Below are 23,978 nucleotides of genomic sequence, written 5' to 3' on the forward strand. Positions count from 1 at the left end.
GAAGTTCCAGTAGGATATCATCGCCCAGGGCAGTAATATTACGTTAATAGGAATGATGAAGAGGCTAATTGTAATAAATTTCCGCTAGTAATAAAGAATAAACTATTGAAAAATCTGAAGAGGAAGAGACAGGAAAAGACAGGAGACACGAGATGATTCTAAGTAGAATACCACCTGGCGAGAACAGAGAATCTGGAAAAAGGTTATCAGGCTGTAAGGCAAACTCAGGAGGAGCTATAGATTAAAGTCACAATTTACTAATTACAAAGAATAGCCTGAAGCTTTAGAGAACCGTAGGAAAGAATCATTGTGTACAGACGTGGGAGCCTGAAGAACTGGAGAATAATGACTACGTTTGAAGCTATCTAAAGCAGTAGATACTGTGATAATGAACACCATAGCAGGTGATTCAGCTGATTGAACATCTCTGAAAAGGGCAATCACTGAATTGGGATAGGAGCCAGGAACGCACTTGAGAATAATTCTTCGGTAATAGAAGAAGTGCCTCAAATAACCTATGAAAGAAAGTAATACAAAAATGCTTAAATAAAGACGTGTGTACTGGAATATAAGTCACTTAAGAATGAAATAAGACCCGCCAGGTTAGCCGAGAGCGCTAACGCGCTGCTCCCTCGCCTCGGGTAGCCGCGTAGGCCCCGGATCGTATCCGCTTGGCGGATTAACGACGAAAAGCCGGTGTGCTGGCCAGCCTCGATGTGGATTTTAGGCAGTTTTTTACATCCCACTAGGTGATTAACGGGCTGGTCCCCACGTCCCGCCTCAGTTACACGACTCGCAGACATTTGCAACACGCTCATACTACTTCACGGTTACACTAGACACAGAGAGCTGGGGTACGCTACTTCCGTGCTAGGGGTATGAGGTGGAGACAGGAAGAGCATCTGGGCAACCTCTGAAACTAACTTTGCCAAAATTCCCTAGTAACAACACAGGCGCAGCGGTAGCTAGAGCGGGATCCTGATCCAGTGAATAAAGTAAATAGCAAGTTCAGAAAAACTAAAACGAATTGCCTATAGGAAATGCGTAAAGAAATAAAAAAAGAAATGATCGTCGAACGACAAATCCAGCACACAGAAAGTCAAAATAACCATCTGGGAAGTTTAAAGCAGAAGCATCAACAAGAAGAGGGAAGAGGAGTTCAAAGAATTACACTGAAGACATTTATGGGAGAGAGGAGCTGTATGATGACGTCAGAGAAAAAGAGACGGGAGTCTGTGTGAAATGTATAGCAGCTCCAGTGTTAGAGAATGCGTTTAACAGAGCTCTGTTACACCTGAGATCAAGTAAGGCGGAAAACATTACTACGATTACTCCAGAATTTCTAAAATCATCTTAAGAGTGTCAAGTAAGTAGCTGTTCACATTGGTGAGTAGAATGTACGAAACTGGAGGCAGACCATCAGGTAAGAACGATAACTTTCGCACAGTCAGCTTTATAGCTCATGCATTAAAGTTGCTGACAAGAATAATGTATTGAAGAATGGAAATGAATATAATTGTGTATCTGCTACATGAGAGTGAGTTTGGCATCTGGATACATAAGGGTACGAGAGACGGGTTTCTGCCGTTGTGCTAGATAATGGAAGCAAGATATAACGAATGTCGGTACGTGTTCATATGAGATATCAACGTAGAAAAAGAATTCGCTAATGTCTGATAATATTAGACTGTACAGTCGTACTTAAAAGTATCCGAAAGACCTGAATTGCATTTCGCCTGATTTGCATACAACCTTCATAACACAGCTGTCTAGCAGGTCCTCTAATCGCTCCTCGGTACAGTCGTTTGACTATTGAAAATGGTTCCAACAAATCACCACTAGAAAACACTGCTCTGTATGGCAATAACTCAAGATGTAATGTAATACCACGATACTACAAATATCATGGAACACCTTATCACAGATAAGACTGTCCTTAAGGCTTGTAAGCTTATTACAATAAGCTTATTACAATAAATGACATACCTGAAATGTTACCAGTCTCATTATTACGTCAGATAGGTAATGCACTTAGTAAGTTCGCCGTATTTATGATTTCCGCTTCAGAGTAACATAGCGTACATGTTATTTAACACAAAATGACATAAAAAAACTGAAGTTATTCACGAGCTGCAAATTGAGAATAGTATGAACTGCAAATGACACGACGAACCGTCTCGTTCTGCATATGGATTCAAACCCGCGTCATGCAGACTGAGCTAAGATCTCGCGACTGACAGAAACTAACAGTCATTCCCAACCAGGCCTACAGAGAATTATATACCTTGATTTTAGACTGTATCAGTTAGCAAATACTAACTTTAAATTACATAACGTAAACATTTTGCTAACAAACTACGAGAGATGTTAAATATTGATCCTTCACAAATAACTTACTTGAAATGCTGTGAGGTAAGGCTTTGTGTTGGACAGGGATTCGAACCCAGAACCTAATCGGACTCTTATCGAAGCATAGTCAACTGTGACATATCGGATTTTCTCGGCAGTAGCTAGATGTTTTAACTGAAATGACGAGACGAAACATTAATTTTTTCCTTTCCAGGACTCCAACCCGGCACCTATCGCTGTTATGTTCTAGAGAAAATGAACGTTAAATATGGGTTTGTTACACCAGCAGCGACATGTAAATATGTTTGAACTAGAAGTAATAGGCCGATGAGTCCAGTGCCGACTGGTAATCGACCCCCACACATATTGTGATTGACTACACACAAAGAGACGTCAGCTACCGAATTTTTCTCCACCAGCAGCTCGGAATAACATCCTTGAACTTACAGTGATCTCGGAAATAGTTCTGTGTCTCACTGGGAGTCAAAAGCGTCAGATGTCGTTAGTGTCGACAACGAATGAAAATACGTTACAAATCAAAATTAATATCCACCAGCAGATAGGTGTTCTCATGATAGAGCCTGATAATACATAATGAAACCTTTAGTGCCGGGCCAGGATTCGAACCTATTCACTCGCAATATGTGGACATGTTGAGGAATCTGTAGTTTTGAACAAACGGCAAATTGTAGTCGAGCTGTATTGTCACGAAGGGATCAAATTCCGCTTTAAGGGCAGTCTGAGTAGCATTATCAGTTCAGAACCATTTTTATCGACATACAGAAGCTCAAGTAAAAGATGGAAGTAGTCTCCTGTGACCCTACATAGCGTTTTTTCGGCACTAGAAATAAATAACTAGTATAAGAAAGGTTACTGGTGATAGAGTTTCTACATGTCGCCACTCCTGACTTTATTGTGGTTCAACCTAATGTCTACTTGGTAGAGAAGGAATATCATGCTTAATGTGAATTTCACACCACAATGCCATTATACCTTCTTCACTTAGCGTAGCCAGAAGAGCATAGAATCTGTCCCTCCCTATCAAAAATCTTCGGTAGAAGTTGGTATCGAACCGAGACCGTGAGCAGGTGAACCTATCAGCAATCCAACAGACCACCAAAGATTCTTCTCTGAGAGTACATTTTTCTATTGTAACGCCGTTGAACCACATTGGATGAGAATTCTGACACACAGGCTCCCTGTAGTGGTTTGCAGCATGTTGAGTACATTCATTTGCTTGGTTGACCGAATCGCCATGAAGTAGCTGCCTCGGCTACCCAGTGCATACATTCGCCTCTATTTTGTAATCACCGGAATAAAATCACGCAATTGCCACCTACACAGAACTCCCAACAGTGTAAGGATGGAGAAATTTAAATAGGAAGGGTTCCTGCCCACTTGAGCTACTCTAGTGCGCTATCTCTTTGTTGAAAACGTCGTGCAGTGCAAAAGAAAAACTGTATCTGTCTGACTCTCAGAAGTCTACATCCTGCCATACGCATTATCTCACAACACTGTGGAATGGGGAATTTCTGGAGGACTTGTTTTTGACCTCTAGAGGTGCGGTAGCTATGATTTAGCTAGCAGTGTAACGGTATATGTAGTGTACTGTAAACAAATCTTCGCGAGGTCAAATTTTTTCACTGTTATATTTTTTAAAACACAATTCTGCTGTCTGCTGAAGTTATCAATCTAATGGAACTTTGAACATAATTCCCTTCACTTCTCACCCCAAATAGTTGCATGAGGAAGAAGGGCCAACTACTCCGATATTTTGTTCTTTTCAGGTTTATTAGACGGCCAGGCAGCAAATGCATCTCGAAACTTTTGTATTATGTATGGGGGAAGCGCATCGTGCCAAAATATAGCAGAAAAGTATTTTTTCCATTAGCTATCGTGTGGTAGTGGGATTTTATTCTTCTTCAAACCTTGTTTGACAGCTTTAACTCAGAACAAGTTTTCTATATGTAATAAATAAATTGCAAGTGCAGTGCCAGGATGTTATCGATAACATCAGAAAATTCGCATATATCGTTGATGATTAATTTCTCTCTCATGTCTACTATTGTTTAAACAACACGAAAAGAAACCCTACGAAAATTGTGCACTGTATTATAAGAAATGAAATAAAACTACCCATGATAACCTTCCGGCGAAAGTCTGTTTTAATAAAGTATCTGTACGACAGCGTACCTTTATCGGACCAAACTAGTAAAATACTACTCACTTAGATTTCGATTGGGTCTGTGTTTAATTGGTTTGTTGTGTCATAATCAAGAGTTATGCAAATGGAGCATTTCATAAATAAACTTATGTATACCTAGAAACCCAAATTTGCTTGTCGGCAACTGAAAGAGGGATTACCTGTTGTGCAGCATTGTAAGTTTTTCACCATTGAACTATGAGCCGAAAGTAATTTCTTGCGATTTCCTTATCGATGTGTGATCTGACTGCTTGTAGCACTTTCACAGAAGGGATAAAAACGGTGCAGTCAGCGAGACTGGAACAGCTTTTTTAGAGGACAGCACGTTACCATATTGCTGGTGCAGATGTATGTGTCTTGGATTTCTATTACTAGGCCAATAGTGACTAGAAATCATAAACCGGTATTTAAAGGACAAGATTAGTTGTAATATCCACGAGCAACTTCTTTCCTGGGCAGAAAACCGTAAATTTACAATCTTTTGTTACACTTCAAGCGATAATAACACGCATTATTCAATGGAAATGACACGAAAACTCAAGTGAACTTTGAGGCTTAATTCCGTGCACACCAGGAAGTAACTCATCGGTCACAGAGTTGCTGAACATACATGGCCTCTTTGCCAAATCTCAGTTACAATACCAGCAGGAAGAAGACGAACCGATGTGTTCCTAGAGAGGTCTGAGAAGTGACCATAGCTAGTATCTCAAAGACGCAGGGGGCACGGCCTGCAATACGTAATGCGTCTAATTCACAATTTCTGTAACAAGGTTTAGGGACTGGAGCGTAGTTACGAACTACACTCATAACTGACTGCAAACTAAGCATCATAAATCAGTATCTATCATAGTTTTTTTTTATACAGGGTGTTACAAAAAGGTACGGCCAAATTTTCAGGAACCATTCCTCACACACAAAGAAAGAAAATATGTTATATGGACATGTGTCCGGAAACGCTTACTTTACATGTTAGAGCTCATTTTATTACTTCTCTTCAGATCACATTAATCATGGAATGGAAACACACAGCAACAGAACGTACAGCGTGACGTCAAACACTTTGTTACAGGAAATGTCCAAAATGTGCTCCGTTAGCGAGGATACATGCATCCACCCTCCGTCGCATGGAATCCCTGATGCGCTGATGCAGCTTTGGAGGATGGCGTATTGTATCACAGCCGTCCAAAATACGAGCACGAAGAGTCTCTGTATTTGGTACCGGGGTTGCGTATACAAGAGCTTTCAAATGCCCCCGTAAATGAAAGTCAAGAGAGTTGATGTCAGGAGAGCGTGGAGGCCATGGAATTGGTCCGCCTCTACCAATCCATCAGTCACCGAATCTGTTGTTGAGAAACGTACGAACACTTCGACTGAAATGTACAGGAGCTCCATCGTGCATGAACCACATGTTGTGTCGTACTTGTAAAGGCACATGTTCTAGCAGCACACGTAGAGTATCCCGTATGAAATCATGATAACGTGTTCGATTAAGCGTAGGTGGAAGAACGTGGAGCCCAATCAAGACATCACCAACAATGCCTGCCCAAACGTTCACAGAAAATCTGTGTTGATGACGTGATTGCACAATTGCGTGCGGATTCTCGTCAGCCCACACATGTTGATTGTGAAAATTTGCAATTTGATCACGTTGGAATAAAGCCTCGTCCGTAGAGAGAACACTGAAATGAGGATTGACTCATTGTTGGATGAACCATTCGCATAAGTGTACCCGTGGAGGCAAATCAGCTGCAGATAGCGCTGTACACGCTTTACATGGTACGGAAACAACTGGTTCTCCCGTAGCACTCTCCATACAGTGACGTTGTCAACGTTACCTTGTACAGCAGCAACTTCTCTGACGCTGACATTAAGGTTGTCGTCAACTGCACGAAGAATTGCCTCGTCCATTGCAAGTGTCCTCGTCGTTCTAGGTCTTCCCCAGTCGCGAGTCATAGGCTGGAATGTTCGGTGCTCCCTAGCAGCGCAGGTAGAAATCATGATAACATGCTCCATTGAGCGTAGGTGGAAGAACATGGAGCCCAGTCAAGACATTAATAACAATGCTTGCCCAAACATCGGTCTCAAGCTACACAACACCGAGTAAAACATAGCATCATAATGACGAAACATTTCGAACAATCTGAATTTTCCAGTCTTGTCATATATTTGGAAGACATGTTGCACAAGAATCAGTACCTGTCAAACCCATACAGCCCCTCAGCTTCGGCTATCAAGAGACAATTAAGAAACGAATAGAAAACAAAAAAAAGCTACAATATTAGTAGTTTCTCTGCCATCGAGCGCTCATACCGCTGCGACGGGATATTTTTTATCTGAGGGAACGAGTGTAGCGCGGCGAAATTCAAAGTCCCGCAACAACAGGCCGCAAACGATGGAAGAACTTCAAAATTTTAATGGTGTAAAAGTGTTGTCTTCTATTGATCTCAGATCCAGCTTTTATCAGATCGAACTTCATCCAGAATGTAGAAAATACAAAGCTTTTCTTTGTTTCGGCGTTTGTTATCAATTTCGGAAACTTCGTTTTGGTTTGAACTTTTCTTCAGCAGCGTTCATTCGCGGGCTAAATTCCATATTACCTGATTTCTGAAAACGTCACATCACCTTATATGCGGACGATATTCTGATAGCAGAAGCCTCATGGGAACAACATAATCGCATCCTCAACAGTGTGTTAGGTATTTTTGCAGAATCTGGAATTACAGTTAACTTGGAAAAGTCTGAATTCGGTAGGTCAATGGTGAGGTTTTTGGGACATATTATTTCTTCTGAAGGCATTCAGCCGGATCCTGAAAAGTTAGAAGCAATCAGAGCCACTCCAGTTCCATCCAGAAAAAAAACCAGTCTGCCGTTTTCTAGGTCTCGTAAATGTTTACTTTCGTTTTCTGAATATCCAAATTCCAGTTACACCAAACCTTTGTTCTCTCACTGGAAAAAATACTATTTCGAACTGGGACGAACAAGCACAGTTGAAATTCAGTTCTTTGAAAGAAGCGCTACTTAACGCGCGAATACTAGCTCATCCAGATCTGTCACAACATAACTGCCTTAGCACGGATTCTTCTGAAGTCGGTCTTGGTGCCCATTTATTTCAAGAAGCCATAGAAAATGACACTACTGTTCAGAAAACCATTGCTTTTGCTAGCCGAGTGCTAACAAAATCTAAAAAAAATTATTCCGTTACTGAATTAGAAGCTTTAGCTATCGTTTGGGCATTTAACAAATTCCGTTTCTTTCTTTTTGGTAGAAACGTAAAAGTATACAGTGATCATCGTGCATTACAATTTCTTATGTCCTCAAAATTAAATCATGACAGGTTAAAACATTGGGCATTGTTTCTGTAAGACTTCCACTTCATAACAGTCTACATTCCAAGGAAGGAGGTCATTGTTGCCGACACACTGTCACGCGCACCGGCTGGGCTTGAGAAAAGTAACATAAAAGGCAACCTCGAGACATATTTCAGAATTCTTTACATTAAGAAAGTCGCCTTTGAAAACTTCATCACCACATCTTTAAAGGACATTGCTCATGAACAAGATAAAGATCCGATTTGGAAAGACATCAAAAGTAAATAGCATGAAATGACACACACTCAGATTCGGCATTATTATCTGGTTAGAAAGAACATACTCTTCAAACGCTGCACTGTTGATGACAAACTATGGGTACTTTGCATTCCTGACGATTTTGTTAATAGGCTCATATGGTACATTCGTTTCAGCAACGGTCATTTTGGTCCAAGAAAATGTTCTTCGGACGACTTGTTATTTTAACAATATGGAAAAGAGAATTCGAAGAGCCTTGTCTACTTGTAAACATGGTCAAAAAGCTAAACCATCTACCATCTCACATCGTGCTCCGTTGTTTCCTAAACACTTGAGTCACAAATTCTTTCTGATTTACAATGGACATTACTGAATCCGACGTATGCCTCATGATAATTGCGTTGAAGTTGAAACTCTGCGTACTAGGAAGAGTCAAGGAGTGCACCACATTTCACATGTAAAACCGTTTATTGAAAGATAATCTGCTTTTTAACTTAGACTTTGCCATAAAATTTTTCACTTCACGCTACTAGTACGCGTTGTCACACTTAGAAACTGTTATCATGCAACAATGTTTTGAAGCAACTATCCAATCTAGAACCTAGGGAACATATTTAGAGAGTAATTACCACTGCATTTTGATAGTGAACAGAGGACACAGTGTTACTGCGTGTGTACATTCTTGCTTGTTAGTTGCACGATTATGTAACGACTATAAGGCTTACATACTTAGAACATATACTGCTAATGAGACTTTAATGCAACATTTTGGTTTACTTGAAAAGACATTCTTTATTTGAAGTATTATCTGTGAGATTAAAGATGACTTAGTATTTGGTTTCTTTGACAGCTACACGATTATATCACGACGCTACTAATGTGTGACACAATTTACATTTTTGCTTTTGTGCTGTATCTGCTTTATATCTGCACAGTTTTTCTGAATTCTTCTGGAAAGTAAAACATGTTTCAGTAGTAACTTTTGTGGTATAGCTACAATGAGACAGCTTTTTTTGCAGCACAACAATATGTTACAGTGTAGCGCTTTCTTGATCACGGAATTGTACGTAATAACTACGATATCTATACGCATAGCATTTCGCTTGTGTTTATTACGAGGTAAGTACATTGACTTCCACAGAACATTGCTTACAGACGACGATAATTACGACACTTGGCGCATGTTTTACCTTTAAGTAATGACAGAGATTATGTTACAGCAAGACGCACAATTTAGCGCGGCAGTACACGTATTTGAGTGATTAATTTTGTACTTAAAAGATTTATATTTAAAGATTTTTTAATTACAAAGAAAGTTTTCCGCGGTACATTTCATTCCATTTCTGTAATCTGTAACACCTGAAGGCATAAATACATTAATCCTCATGGAGGTACACGCTTACTTTGTGAACCATGTGTTTGGCAAGCACAAGGAGCCTTAGCTAATATGGTATTTGCTTACACAATTTTACACATCGGTACCATATTTCTCTGACACAGAATTACACAGCTATCTGATTATTTGACAGAGAAACAAACATTCTTTTTACTACGTCAGTGACGCATGTTTAAGCAATTACACAGTTGGATAACTTCACACTTATGAAATTGTATTTTGTCTGCACGGTGTGAACTGTTCAAACATTTTCGGAACTATTGTGATACTATGAGAGCTTTGAATGTCGTATTTGGTAAGGGAGCATGATTTTTTAAGTACGTTTTAGGAAGATGACTTTATTGAAGGTCTCGAAATTATTGAAAGAAGCTGCGACGATTTTGAGATGTGATTGATCTGATATGATGTTATTATTACGATGACTATATGCATTATGCTGTTGAGGTATGTTTATGATCAATAAGATGATGCTGCCATATATGAGGAATGTGATTACGTGTTAATATGTATATGAATAATGAGTAGTGGTTAGGGAATCTGATTTGTGGAAAAGGATGTTGGAAACCAAGAATCCTACTTTAAAAATTATGATATGTGTGGACATGTGTGAATGTATCACAATGCCACCGAAAATTTTTTGGACACTGTTGTATTTATAGGAGTTTGTTTCTACAAATTTGTAACGCAAATTCTCGACCTGTGAGATTTTTTGCATGAGACTGTCACTGTAGTGCAAACTGCTGTCATCAATATTTCTGTAAGAAAATGATGTGACCTTAACGTAATGCGTTGTGAGCGGCCACCTGTGCATTTGCCTCGAGAAAAAGCCATTAGGTGGAGAAAAATGAGGCCATTAACCTCACTATTGACATTCCTTTGTAGAAAGCACTGCAATTACGACACACTCAAACTTGAAAACATATGATTACACTGTGGAGTTCTTAATTTATGATATTTACTAAACTGCCTAATGAAATGATGAGAAACATTTTATATCTATTGTCTTTCTAGTTGAGAGATTTTTTACTGCCTTTGGAGACGCCATGCCTAGTGAATGATGTTTCACACCTTATGTATTTATTTGCTCATTTTGTTTAATATCTAGTTTCTAGCGGCACTGCAACTTTGGTTAAAATAAAATTTTATAGATGTACTAATATAGATATTTATGCCTACAGATCCAGTAAATAATAACTTCATGATCTACTTTAAAAAAAACGAGGGAGCTCAAAAAGACATTTACCCTCACAGGAATTCCATACATAATTTTTGTCAATGACTAATAACTTTTTAGCAGTGTAAGGTAAGGTGATGCATCACTCTAGTGTTAAGATCTGACATAGTTATTAGACATTTCCTATCTTTACTGTGATATTTTTTCTGCTTGAGTTTTGTCATGTTTAGATATAAGTTATAGCATTTTCAGCTGCTGTTTGCCAGGCATAGTGCTACTAAATTGCACTTTGTATTACTCTGTAAAGCTCTGAATTTCACTTTGTATTACTCTGTTAAGCCAGTTTTAATACTGATTTATTTTTCTTGTTTGCTGCACAGTGCCTTATATTAGTTATAATAGTTATAATATTGCAATTTCTTTGCTAATTTAGATTTACTGCTGCTACCTTTGCCAATTTGCATTGTTTGTCATTGCCATCTGTGTTAATTGTTTTGTGCTGCTGCATTGCCTCGTCCCTTAGTTTAGCATCTGAGCTCAGTAGATTTAAGTTAGCTTAAGACGGTAAGATAGTAAAGGGTGACGAAAATTTAATAGTCATGGGTGACTGGAATTCGGTAATAGGAAAATGGAGAGAAGGGAACATATTAGGTGAATATGGATTGGGGCTAAGAAATGAAAGAGGAAGCCACCTGGTAGAATTTTGCACAGAGCACAACTTAATCATAGCTAACACTTGGTTCAAGAATCATAAAAGAAGGCTGTATACATGGAAGAAGCCTGGAGATACTGACAGGTTTCAGACGGATTATATAATGGTAAGACCGAGATTTCAGAACCAGGTTTTAAATTGTAAGACATTTCCAGGGGCAGATGTGGACTCTGACCACAATCTATTGGTTATGACCTGTAGATTCAAACTGAAGAAACTGCAAAAAGGTGGGAATTTAAGGAGATGGGACCTGGATAAACTGACTAAACCAGAGGTTGTACAGAGTTTCAGGGAGAGCATAAGGGAAAAGTTGACAGGAATGGTGGAAAGAAATACAGTAGAAGAAGAATGGGTAGCTTTGAGGGTTGAAGTAGTGAAGGCAGCAGAGGATCAAGTAGGTAAAAAGACGAGGGCTAATAGAAATCCTTGGGTAACAGAAGAGATATTGAATTTAATTGATGAATGGTGAAAATATAAAAATGCAGTAAATGAAGCTGGCAAAAAGGAATACAGACATCTCAAAACTGAGATCGACAGGAAGTGCAAAATGGCTAAGCAGGGATGGCTAGCGGACAAAGGTAAGGATGTAGAGGCTTATCTCATTAGGGGTAAGATAGATACTGCCTACAGGAAAATTAAAGAGACATTTGGAGACAAGAGACCCACTTGCATGAACTTCACGAGCTCAGATGGAAACCCAGTTCTAAGCAAAGAAGGGAAAGCAGAAAATTGGAAGGAGTATATAGAGGGTCTATACAAGGGTGATGTACTTGAGGACAATATTATGGAAATGGAAGAGGATGTAGATGAAGATGAAATTGGAGATACGATACTGCGTGAAGAGTTTAACAGAGCACTGAAAGATCTGAGTCGAAACAAGGCCCCCAGAGTAGACAACATTCAATTAGAATTACTGACGGCCTTGGGAGAGCCAGTCCTGACAAAACTCTGCCATCTGGTGAGCAAGATATATGAAACAGGCGAAATACCCTCAGACTTCAAGAAGAATATAATAATTCCAATCCCAAAGAAAGAAGGAGTTGACAGATGTGAAAATTACCGAACTATCAGTTTAATAAGTCACAGCTGCAAAATACTAACGCGAATTCCTTACAGACGAATGGAAAAACTAGTAGAAGCCGAACTTGGGGAAGATCAGTTTTGATTCTGTAGAACTGTTGGAACACGTGAGGTAATACTGACCCTGCGACTTATCTTAGAAGCTAGATTAAGGAAGGGCAAACCTACGTTTCTAGCATTTGTAGACATACAGAAAGCTTTTGACAATGTTGACTGGAATAACCTCTTTCAAATTCTGAAGGTTTCAGGGGTAAAATACAGGGAGCGAAAGGCTAATTACAATTTGTACAGAAGCCAGACGGCAGTTATAAGAGTCGAGGGACGTGAAAGGGAAGTAGTGGTTGGGAAGGGAGTGAGACAGGGTTGTAGTCTCTCCACAATGCTATTCAATCTGTATATTAAGAAAGCAGTGAAAGAAACAAAAGAAAAATTCGGAGTAGGTTTTAAAATCCATGGAGAAGAAATAAAAGCTTTGAGGTTCGCCGATGACATTGTAATTCTGTCAGAGACAGCAAAGGACTAGGAAGAGCAGTTGAACGGAATGGATAGTGTCTTGAAAGGAAGATATAAGATGAACATCAACAAAAGCAAAACGAGGGTAATGGAATGTAGTCGAATTAAGTCGGGTGATGCTGAGGGAATTAGATTAGAAAATGAGACACTTAAAGTAGTAAAGGAGTTTTGCTATTTGGGGAGCAAAATAACTGATGATGGTTGAAGTAGAGATGATATAAAATGTAGACTGGCAATGACAAGGAAAGCGTTTCTGAAGAAGAGAAATTTGTTAACATCGAGTATAGATTTACGCATCAGGAAGTCATTTCTGAAAGTATTTGTATGGAGTGTAGCCATGTATGGAAGTGAAATATGGACGATAAATAATTTGGACAAGAAGAGAATAGAAGCTTTTGAAATGTGGTGCTACAGAAGAATGCTGAAGATCAGATGGGTAGATCACATAACTAATAAGGAAGTATTGAATAGGAGTGGGGAGAAGAGAAGTTTGTGGCACAACTTGACTAGAAGAAGGATCGGTTGGTAGGACATGTTCTGAGGCATCAAGGGCTCACCAATTTAATATTGGAGGGCAGCGTGGAGAGTAAAAATCGTAGAGGGAGACCAAGAGATGAATACACTAAGCAGATTCAGAAGGATGTAGGTTGCGGTAGGTACTGGGAGATGAAGTTTACACAGTAGAGTAGCATGGAGAGCTGCATCAAACCAGTCTCAGGACTGAAGACCATAACAACAACAAGACGGGGTAGGCTATATAAGAGAATGAATAATGATGAACTGGAAAAATTGCATTGAGAAGTTATACGAAGAAAGTTTGTAAAAGAGAAGGTACTGTACAATGAAGAATAATTATTTTAAAAGAGGATGAATAGATTACAGAAAGCAGGCTTAGATAGGACTTTTTATGAATAATGATGAACGACGGGAGATCTCAAAAAAAAAGTTTTGTTTGCAAAATACTGCAGTAAAGCAAACCCAGTTCTTTCCTTTTGTGTTATCCCGCTATTTGTTTGTGTACCCTTGTGTATTTGTGTTCTTCCTGTCTTTATGTGTTTATCTGATACGATTTATGTTGTAGAATTTTTTCTAGTACTCAGCTACATTCACTATGATGAGGAATACTGTTATCCTCATATATAATTTGCATTAATAATATGTTATTTACTTTGTAAAGATGTTTAGACATTATTAATTCTGTTCTGTTTCAATGCTCATACGTGAAATTAATGTTTCGAAAACTATTCTCATTGTTTTATTTATTTACTTATGTCATAATTCCTGTAACACTAATGTACATGTTAATTTGTATTCTTTTGTAAAGCCTGTGTTACTACAAATGTTATCTGTACTATTATGTTCTTCAATGATGTATTTTGTACCTTTGTAATTGTTTTCTTATGTTGTAAGTTTATAATTGTATAGACACCAATTCACCAAATTAAGATACATTTGCCGGCCGGTGTGGCCAAGCGGTTAAAGGCGCTACAGTCTGGAACCGCGTGACCGCTACGGTCGCAGGTTCGAATCCTGCCTCGGGCATGGATGTGTGTGGTGTCCTTAGGTTAGTTAGGTTTAAGTAGTTCTAAGTTCTAGGGGACTGATGACCTTAGAAGTTAAGTCCCATAGTGCTCAGAGCCATTTGAACCAAGTTACATTTCACTGCACACTGTTTCTGTTTGTCACAGTATATGCACAATAGATGAGAAGTTGGGAGTGTTAGTGTTTGCACGTGTGTTAATAATTTAGCAAATGACTGATTAACAGCATTGCTGGTTCTAAGGACAATTCCAAAAACTTTGTGAGTGCACAAGTGGTGGTTTATGGACTTCCTATATTGTCAGCAAGACTCTTCGATGGTGATTGTGCACCTGCACAGTCGCAACAGATGGCTGCTGGCCGTCTCTACTAGGACTACAGTGGGTCTGAATTTTGATGACCCACCAATACCATTATTTCTACAATGACTGCAGTGGGTCTGCACCTCTGGTGGCCCACCAATACCATAATCTCTACCAGGACTACAGTGGGTCAGCTCTGTGATGACCTACCTACCAATATTGTTCAAAACTTCTACTGACTCTGCTGTGGGTTTGCTCTGTTGTGGCCAATTACATGTCTGCATGTCAAGAGTCAGTACTGTCTTTCCGGTGGAAGGACAAGACTACTTCTTCAAGACTGCATGGAAATCCACTACTTCTGTGTGCATTTTCTTTTACTGCTCAGACTATGAGAAAAAGAAACACTGCAATTTTACTGTGATGAATGGTCAGGACTGTCTTTATGGACTGGGAGGAAATTTTAGGTTTTGACCAACATTGTATCAATAAGTGTGTGCATTTGATTTATTGTAATTATGAAAAAAATTTTCAGATCGGTTTTCGCCACTGCCCAAAACAATTTGTAAATTTTTTTGTGGGTAGCATGGGGGCTATGTAAGTAGGCTGTTTAGGTTTTTATGTTGGTAACGCCATGTAGCGCTCTATATAAAAATCACTGACTGTGCTGTGTGAAGGCTGTGGTTGGTTTGCATTATTGGAGTAATATTCGCCATTGTAGTGTTGGGCAGTTGGCTGTTAACAGCGGGTAGCGTTGCGCAGTTGGCGGAATTTTGAGAGCGGGTGATCTGGACGTGTGTCCTTCAGGGACAGTAAATTTGTAAGACTGGTTGTCATGAACTGCTATATATATTATGACCTTTGAAAACTATTAAGGTAAATACATTGTTTGTTCTCTATCAAAATCTTTCATTTACTAACTATACCTATCAGTAGTTAGTTCCTTCAGTAGTTTGAATCTTTTATTTAGCTGGCAGTAGTGGCGCTCGCTGTATTGCAGTAGTTCGACTAACGAAGGTTTTTGTGTGGTTAGTGTTTTGTGAAAGGTGTAGGTTAATGTTAGTCAGGGCCATTGTTTGTAGGGATTATTGAAAGTCAGATTGCATTGTGCTAAATATATTGTGTGTCAGTTTAGTGTTGACAAGAATAGGTAAAGAGCGAAATGTCTGATTACGTTCAGTTCTGCCCAGCTGTTTGAAAATCAAATAACGTAAGGGGTTTATCAGCACAGTAATTCATTAATTTTTCTAAAGGACTGTTTCACACCGACCTTCGCGTTGACTTTCCTAGACCGTTAATAGGGGAACCTACAGTTTAACATGGCTTTCGGACCACAGTGCAACTCGGCTTTTTCACATCAAAAAACTCTGCCCGAGGGGAAATAAGTGTAAAATGGGAGATAAAAACCGTGGGAATCACTAGGGGTCGTACCTGAGACGTTCGCATTCATAGTCTGCTATTTATCACTTTGCCGCCATGTAGTCACCACAGTTGCTTCTGGTTTGCCATAACATTAAGGATCTCATGTTTGTGCCTGCGTTGGCACTTGCACGTCCCTGCACCAAAGTAAAGAGAACTGAATTGAATATAGTGCCTTCAAGTTGGCATACGCAGAACAGGAGAAGAATTAAACATCATAAATGGTCTCTCTTTGATACCATGAATTTTCATTGCCATTATGCGTCATACGAGAAAAAACGTATACTGAAAGGTCATGTTGTTTTGTTTAAATGATTGCAAAAACAGGAAAAACGAACAGTGAGGTTGTCAGTAAAAGCACAGTACTATCGTCAGTATGATGTTGCACTGCTCAGGGCCTGTAATGATAAATGGCCGGTTTAGATCAGGCGTATTGTATACAGAATTGGAAGAGAAAGCACCACTAAATTCTACAATCCGTATGCATTGCATACACACAGATATTACGGTTACAGTGTACTTATGGAGCCGAAAGGGATAATTGCGTATTTTCCGGTGAGAAAGAGCACTGGCAAACAGTCTTCGCTACATTAGGTCACTTAAACTGGTGTCATTCTGAGCAAGAATTTATGGTCAGCAACAAAGTATAAGGTCAATGGGTCGGATGCGGGTATTGCAAATGTGAAATACTTTACCACATTACTGAAGCGAATATTAAATTTGCACTAATGTTGCGAAAATTTTCAACTTGGGAAGCTTAGAATGATAATATTTCTGTTTATTACAAAGGAAAACAAATGATTTTCTAAAACTTTCCCTGTCATACACAACTTGAAACATGTCACGCCGACCAGATCATATGGGAGAACTGACAGCGACGTATATCGGAAGGTAGTAAGATCCCTTCGCTTTTGGTTTGGCAGTATTTGACAGCCATTTCTATGCGCAAGTAAGTGAAGAAAGACAGCGCGTTTTTGTTATCAAGTGACGTCTTCATCGATTACTTCAGTTTTAATGTAATCTACGAGTAATTGCTGATGTTTGATATTAACATGAAAAGAATTCCGTAGACAGGGATAGAACCTCTTCCTGGGCATATACTGACCAAAAGGCAATAAATGATGTTCAAGCCCATGTGTTCCAACAGCGGTATGAAGAAAATGATAGTAATAATTACGGTAATAGTCGAATTATACGGTAACTCCACACTTCACAGTGGATTTTCTCGAACTAAGAAATTTGCTTAATTAGTGAAAATTTCAAGATGGCTTCACATCGAGGCTATGATACCTAGAAATGTCTTTACACCTGTTGACATGAGAACATCATAATCTCCACGTCAGAATCTTGCTTCAATTAAACCTGTTAAAAGACTCGCGTATTTTCCACCACAACTAATTTTATAAGGCCGGCCGGAGTGGCCGAGCGGTTGTAGGAGCTACAGTCTGGAACCGCGCGACCGCTACGGTCGCAGGTTCGTATCCTGCCTCGGGCATAAATGTGTGATGTCCTTAGGTCAGTTAGGTTTAAGTAGTTCTAAGATCTAGGGGACTGATGACCTGAGCAGTTGAGTCCCATAGTGCTCAGAGATATTTTTTTTTAATTTTGTAAGCTAAGCATATGATACGTTACTGCATACTCCTGGGGTTGGGAAATGTGGCCACAATGGTCTGGTGGAACGAACTATCACCGGTGCAATGCGTCTATTCAGTCATTTACTTTTAAGAGGCACAAACAGATTTACTTTACCTCTGGTAACCTCAAGAGAAGGACTTTATAATTCAGAGTCCGCATTAAACATCACGTTCCTTCTTTACCAACTGGGCAGAGCCGGTTTACATTGGGAAATGACATAGGCGGAAGTCATGGTAAATAGAAATACTGTCGCCAGCGCAAACAAACTTATATTAGAAAGTTTTATTTTATTTGATGAACCGATAGCCATTTAAAGGAACAGGGCTCATATTTTACTTATACTTGATTGATCTACAGTTGTTGAGAAATTTGGTGCTGGTCCGTGATTTGAATTCGTATCTCCTCTCTCGAGGATCTTTATCTCTCGGAACAGTATAGTTCAGTCATTTCGTTCGTTTTCCCAAAACTGCAATCTTCTCTAGGTCTCCTCCAAAGGTAGGTATGTGGGACCGAATACGAATGCAGTTCAAAAATATCATAATTTCATTTCAAGCCCTATCACGTGCACACCGGCCTGCTAGTGAAAATTTACTTGCATTTTTAATGTCTGTTCATGTGTTGCCAGAATTCGCAATAGGTGTCGTTATTTCTGGTCAAACACACACACATCTTTCTGTTATTGAGTAACCAATTCATACTTAATGTCTATTCGTGGGTGATAAGGAAGGATGGTAGGTGTGCGGTTCGATTGTCACTTAGGCACAAAAATTTTTATCCTTATTTTAGATTCAAACACCTAGTAGCTGGTATTTGAAACCCATACATAACAGTTGATTTTACTTAGTTAACAATCCGATTACATGTTGGGATCGTATCTCCATCAAAGAACTTCACATCATGCGCTTCATCTTTAAATGCATGCGCACCTTGTCACTTCTGAATGGAGGTATATCACACATCATTCGTGGTTAGTTAAACGGGACGAAAGGGTCTTGATAAGAGTCCCGGTTTGTTAGAAAAGCTGTGGTCCTTTATTTTCAAGTTTAAATTTTGTTACTGAAATTGGCGAAAATTTCGGTAATTCATGACTCTTCATGGGTAGTCAGCAATATGTACACTTACGAAAGAAATATAGAAACAACTACGAGAGTTACTGATTTATGATGCTTAGTTTGCAGTCAGTTATGAGAATTATTAGTAACTACGCTCCAGTCCCTAAACCTAGATACAGAAATTGGGAATCATGCGGATTACATATTCCAACTATGGTCACTTCTCAGACCTCTCTAGGAACACATCGGTTCGTTTTCTTCCTGCTGGTACTGTAACTGAGATTTGGCAACAAGGCCATGTATTTTTGGCAACTCTGTAATCTATATATATACTAAGATGGTATCTGTTCTTTCGGACATCTCAGAAAGAACAGATACCATCTTAGTATTTATATAGTTAAGGCTCACAGGCCACTTGACCATCTTCTTCTTCTGTGGGAATGCACAAACAGTGCCCGAACTCTTACGGGAATCGGCAACGCGCCGCGAGTAATGAGTATAATGGGCGGGGGCATTACGAATGTAGTGCGGGACAATACTTTGAGAATGTGGGTTTCGCGATAGGTGTGCGCGAGATAAATCCCTGCAGTCGCGCTGTACTCTGTGTCCTCGGTGACTCAGATCGATAGAGCGTCTGCCATGTATGCAGGAGATCTAGGGTTCGAGTGCCGGGCGGGGCACACATTTTCATCTGTCCCCGTTCAGATATGACAACGCCTGTAAGCAGCTAAGGGTGTACATTTCATTGTAACGCTGTAATCGACGAGTTACTTCCTGGTGTACACGGAATTGAGCCTCAATGTTCACCTGAGTTTTCGTGTCATTTCCAATGAATAATCCGAGTTATTATCGCTTGAAGTGTAACAAAAGATTGAAAATCTACGGATTTCAGCCCAGGACACTAGTTGCACATGGAAATCGCAACTAATTTTGTCCTTTAACTAGCGGTTTACGAGTTCTATTCACTATTGGCCTAGTAATAGCTATCCAAAACACATACGTGTGCACTAGCTATGTGGTAACGTGCTATCCAGTAAAAGAAGCGTGTGTTCTGGTTCGTCGTTCCAGTCTCGCTAACTGTAACGTTTTTATCCCTTCTGTAAAAGAGCTAAAAGCAGTCCGATCACACATCGATAAGGAAAACGCAAGAAAATACTTTCGGCTCATAGTTCAATGGTGAAAAACTTACAATGCTGCACAACAGGTAATCCCTCTTTCAGTTGCCGACAAGCAAATTTGGGTTTCTAGGTATACATAAGTTTATTTATGAAATGCTCCATTTGCATAACTCTTGATTATGACACAACAAACCAATTAAACACAGACCCAATCGAAATCTAAGTGAGTAGTATTTTACTAATTTCGTCCGATAAAGGAACGCTTTCGTACAGATACTTTATTAAAACAGACTTTCGCCAGAAGGTTATCATGGGTAGTTTTATTTCATTACTTTTAATACAGTGCAAAAGTTTTGTAGGGTTTCTTTTCGTGTTGTTTAAACAATATTAGACATGAGAGAGAAATTAATCATCAACGATATATGCGAATTTTCTGATGTTATCGATAACATCCTGGCACTGCACATGCAGTTTATTTATTAGATGTAGAAAACTTGTTCTGAGTCAAAGCTGTCAAACAAGGTTAGAAGAAGAATAAAATCCCACTACCACACTATAGCTAATGGAGACAATACTTTTCTGCCATATTTTGGAACGATGCGCTCTCCCCATACATAATACAAAAGTTTCGAGATGCATCTGCTGCCTGGCCGTCTAATAAACCTGAAAATAACAATGTCGCAGTAGATGGCCCTTCCTCCACATGAAACTATTTTGGTTGAGAAGTGAAGGGAAATATGTTCGAAGTTCCAAGAGATTGATAACTTCAGCAGACAGCAGAATTGTGTTTTAAAAAATGTAACAATGCACGTATAGGAACTCGAGACGTAGTGTCTACGGTGCACTACATTTACCGTTACACGTCTAGCTAAACCGTAGCTACCGCACCTGTAGAGATCAAAAACAATTTCTCCAGAACTTCCGCATTCCACAGTGTTGTGAGATAATGTGTGTGGCAGGATGTAGACAGTTTCAGCTTTCTTTTGCACTGCACGACGTTTTCAATAAAGAGATAGCGCAATACAGTGGCTCAAGTGGAATGGAATACTTCCTACTTGAATATCTGCATCCTACACGTTTGGCAGTTCTATGTATGTTACAGTTACGTAATTTTATTCCGGTGATTACAAATTATAGTCGAATGTATGCACTGGGTAGCCGAGGGAGCTAGTTCATGGCGATCCAGTCAACCAAGTAAATGAATGTACTGAACATGCTGTAAACGACTACAGGGTGAGTGTGTCGAAATTCGAAGAATCTTTGGTGGTCTGTTGGATTGATGATAGATTCACATGTCCATGGTCTCGGTTCGATACCAACTTCTACCGAAGATTTTTGATAGGGAGAGACAGATTCTATTCTCCTCTGGCTACGCTAAGTGAAGAAGGTATAATGGTATTGTGGTCTGAAATTCACATTAAACATTATATTCCTTCTCTACCAAGTAGACATTAAGTTGAACCACAATAAAGTCAGGAGTGGCGATATGTAGAAACACTATCACCAGTAACCTTTCTTATACTAGTTATTTATTTCTAGTGACGAAACAGACGCTTTGTAGGGTCACAGGAGGCTTATTCCATATTTTATTTGAGTTTCTGTATGGCGATAAAAATGGTTCTGAACTGGGAATGCTACTCAGACTGCCCTTAAAGCGGAATTTGATCCCTTCGTGACAATACAGCTCGACTACAATTTGTTGTTTGTTCAAAACTACAGATTCCTCAACATGTCCACGTATTGTGAGTTAATGGGTTCGAATTCTGGTCCGGCACTAGAGTTTTAATTATGTATTATCAAGCTCTATCATGAGAACACCTATCTGTGATGGATAAAGAATTTTAATTTGTAACGTATTTTCATTCGTTGTCGACACTAACGATATCTGACGTTTTCGACTCCCAGTGAGACACAGAACTATTTGCGAGATGACTGTAAGTTCAAGGATGTTATTCCGAGCTGCTGGTGGAGAAAAATTCGGTAGCTGACGTCTCTTTGTGTGTAGTCAACCACAATATGGGTGGGGTCGATTACCAGTCGGCACTGGACTCATCGTCATATTATTTCTAGTTCAAACACGCTCACATGTCGCTGCTGGTGTAACAAACCTATATTTAACGTTCGTTTTCTCTAGAATATAACACCGATAGGTGCCGGGTTGGAGTCCTGGGAAGTAAAAAATTAATGTTTCGTCTCGTCATTTCAATTAAAACATCTTGCTACTGCCGAGAAAATCCGATATGTCACAGTTGATTGTGCTTCGATAAGAATCCGATTATGTTCTGGGTTCGAATCCCTGTCCAACACAAAGCTTTACCTCACGGCATTTCAAGTAAGTCATTTGTGAAGAAGCAATATTTAACATCTCTCGTACTTCGTTAACAGTGACAACAGATGGTGGATAAGAATTCGCGTCCGTTAAAAATGTTTACGTTATGTAATTTGAAAATGGCTCTGAGCACTATGGCACTTAACAGCTGCGGTCATCAGTCCCCTAGAACTTAGAACTACTGAAACCTAACTAACCTAAGCAGGACTCAACTGTGACATATCGGAGGCGCCCAGAACCGCTCGGCCACACCAGCCGGCTGTAATTTAAAGTTGTTATTTCCTACCTGATACTGTCTAAAATCGAGGTATATAATTCTCTGTAGGCCTGGTTGGGAATGACTGTTAATTTCCGTCAGTCACGAGATCTATGCTTAGTCTGCATGACCTGGGTTTGAATCCATATCCAGAACGAGACGGTTCGTCGTGTCATTTGAAGTTCATACATATTCTCAACTAGCAGCTCGTGAATAACTTAAATATTTAATGTAATTTGTGTTAAGTAATAAATACGGTATGTTACTTTGAAGAGGATATCATGAATACGACGAACGTACTAAGTGCATTACCTATCTGACGTAATAATGAGACTGGTAACATTTCAGGTATGCCATTTATTGTATTAAATGTGAGCTTACAAGCCTTAAGGACAGTCTTATCTGTGATAAGGTGTTCCCTCATATTTGAAGAATCGTGGTATTACTTTACATCTTGAATTATTGCCATACAGAGCCGTGTTTTCTAGTGGTGATTTGTTGGAACAATTTTCAATAGTCAAACGACTGTACTGAGGAGCAATTAGAGGACCTGCTAGACAGCTGCGTTATGAGGGTTGTATGCGAATCAGGTGAAATGCAATTCAGGTCGTTCGGATACTTTTTAACACGACTGTACGTGTAAGCTATCGGGAATGTTGGTCAGAAAGGAATGAAGGGTTTAATGAGTTTTTGAAAATAACATATTTACAATAACCGTTATGATAATCGTCTCCCCACAGGAAGAACATCTACTTATTATCAGATCAACCATACACGTAAGTCTTGTGTAACACCAATCATATTAGTAATACACTGGCCATGAATCCACCTAGTGTGACAGTAGCAAAATTGGCCTGTTTCGTTCTGACAGCGATGAGTACATAGAAGGCAAGCTTTTCTACTGTCACACTTATTGATTTGATGGCTAATGTTTGACTAGTATGATTGGCGTAACCTAGCACAATTTTCATAACGGTTATTGGTTCAAATGGCTCTGAGCACTTTGGGACTTAACATCTGAGGTCATCAATCCCTAGAATTTAGAACTACTGAATCCTAACTAACCTAAGGACATCACAAACATCCATACCCGAGGATTCGAACCTGCGACCGTAGCGGTCGCGCAGTTCCAGACTGAAGCGCCTAGAACCGCTCGGCCACTCCGGCGGCCATAACGGTTATTGAAATCACAAAAAGGTGCGAACCTACTACAATTCAGTTTGTTGTGGATTTTGAATATTATATTCTCTATAGATGGTGCTATGTATCGTAATTTCCAAAATCGGAATTTCGTCTTATTTAATAAATTCAATCTGCCGGCAGTAATAAACAGTGATG

Source organism: Schistocerca cancellata, chromosome 8 (genome assembly GCF_023864275.1).
Source record: "Schistocerca cancellata isolate TAMUIC-IGC-003103 chromosome 8, iqSchCanc2.1, whole genome shotgun sequence".
Lineage (NCBI taxonomy): Eukaryota > Metazoa > Arthropoda > Insecta > Orthoptera > Acrididae > Schistocerca > Schistocerca cancellata.